General features: G+C 41.0%; 1 non-coding gene across 1 annotated transcript; it reads left to right on the forward strand.

Annotated features, from left to right (window-relative positions):
• The first annotated feature begins 528 nt into the window (after positions 1-528).
• LOC147945591 (small nucleolar RNA R71) lies at positions 529-635 on the forward strand. The gene has a single exon (XR_015597834.1). It is a non-coding gene; the product is annotated as a small nucleolar RNA R71 (small nucleolar RNA).
• Positions 636-1,896: the final 1,261 nt, after the last annotated feature.

Genomic DNA, 1,896 nt, shown 5'->3' on the forward strand with positions numbered 1-1,896 from the left:
AATTGGGGCTGGAACACCTGTTGTTGCTGCTTGGGTATATAGTTTTGTTGCTATTGAGGTTGTTGAGGCTGTTGAGGGGGGTAGAATTGATCTTGTGGGTTAGCCACATTGTTACTCCTATAAGAGAGATTGTTATTCTTGAATCCTCCTTGGTTGTAACCTTTGAATCCTCCCTGGTTTTGCATGTAGCACAACTCAGCAAACTCCCTATCTCCTTCTTGCACTGGAGCTTCTTCTTCACCAATGAAGTAAATGGTTTTTGATTGGCTTAGGAGAATCTTGTCAAGCTTCTCATTGACCATCTTCAAATCCTTCTTGTACTTGTCCTCTTGATCAGTAGATGTGGACCTTATTGTTCTGTCATAGTCCTCATTATAATTTCCATCAGACAGAGCAAGGTTCTCAACCAATTCCCATCCTTCTTCCACATTCTTGTTGAGGAAGTTGCCATTTGAAGCTGTATCAAGTAGCATTCTAATCTTGGGTAGAACTCCTCTGTACAAAGTGCTTAGAAGGGACTCATTGCTGAAGCCATGGTGAGGACACTGAGTCTAGAATCCTTTAAACCTCTCCAAAGCTTCACAAAAGCTCTCATTATTCCTTTGAGCAAACCCAGAAATTTCATTCCTCAACCTAGCAGTCCTTGCATTGGAGAAGAACTTGGCCAGAAAAGCTTTCTTGCATGCATCCCATGTGGTTATTGCTCTAGTAGGAAGAGTCTTCTCCCAGAGATGAGCTTTGTCTCCAAGGGAAAATGGGAATAGCCTTAAATTGAAGCCATCTTCACTTACTCCATTGATTTTTGTGAGTCCAAATATCTTGTCAAACTCATCAAGGTGATCTAGAGGATCCTCCATTGGCAACCCATGAAATTTGTTGGCTTGTATCATGGAGATCAATCCACTCTTGATTTCATAATTATTATTCGCAACTGCAGGAGGCACAATACCAGCTCTTTGGTTGTGTGTGTTAGGTGCATCCCCAGCACCAATGTTCCTTGCCCTTGGAGCTTGTTGATCTTGTTGCTCCATTAGCACTTGTTGTTCTTGTTCCTGATTGATTCTTGTTTTCTGCTGTCTCAGGTCCCTTGGTGGTCGGTTGATGTGATCAAGGAGTCTCTGAAGATTGTGATGACCCTTGGATCTTGTTTGCATCAACAGACTCGAGTACAGACTCGGACAGGCACTCGGTCGAGCGCAGGCTCGAGTGGATGGTCGAGTCGACTAGGAAGTAACGTCTATTTGTATCCGGTTTCTGACTCGATCACGAACTCGAGCACTCACTCGGTCGAGTGGAGGTCGAGTTGGTATCTGAAACTCAATCACAAACAAGCAGTAGAAGAATCGAGATCAGTAGCGAACAAGGGGATAAAGGAACTTAATCTTAGACTTCTATTGATCCTAATTGTCACAAATAAACACTCAAATGGGCAACAACGCCAAATTGAAACTAGCATTTTTCTTGTGTGTGAAATGGAATGTGAATGAATGATATGATGATGAACAATGGTGAAAGCAAGGTGTTTCAATTCCCCTTATGCAGTTGTAGTATAAGAGGTGTCAATCCAATCTGAGTGTTTGCAAGCAATCAGGATGTGCATATATGTCTAAGTCAAGTCAAATGTAAAGAATGTTTGTCACTAACAATCCTATTGCAGAATGTAAAATGCAGAAAGTAAAAACTACTAAGATAGATGCTAAATGTAAAGAGAACAGACTAATCAAAGCTATGATGAACCAAGAACATAAATAGAACTATGATAATGCAAGTAATGAACTAATGCAAGACAAGTAATGAACATGACACTAAGTGAATGCAGCAGAAATGCAACTAAAATGAAACAGGAAACAAGACAGGACAACTACAAAGCATAAACGAAAGTTCTGGGGATGAACT

Source organism: Camelina sativa, chromosome 4, assembly GCF_030686135.1.
Source record: "Camelina sativa cultivar CO46 ecotype springtype chromosome 4, ASM3068613v1".
In the NCBI taxonomy this organism is placed as follows: domain Eukaryota; kingdom Viridiplantae; phylum Streptophyta; class Magnoliopsida; order Brassicales; family Brassicaceae; genus Camelina; species Camelina sativa.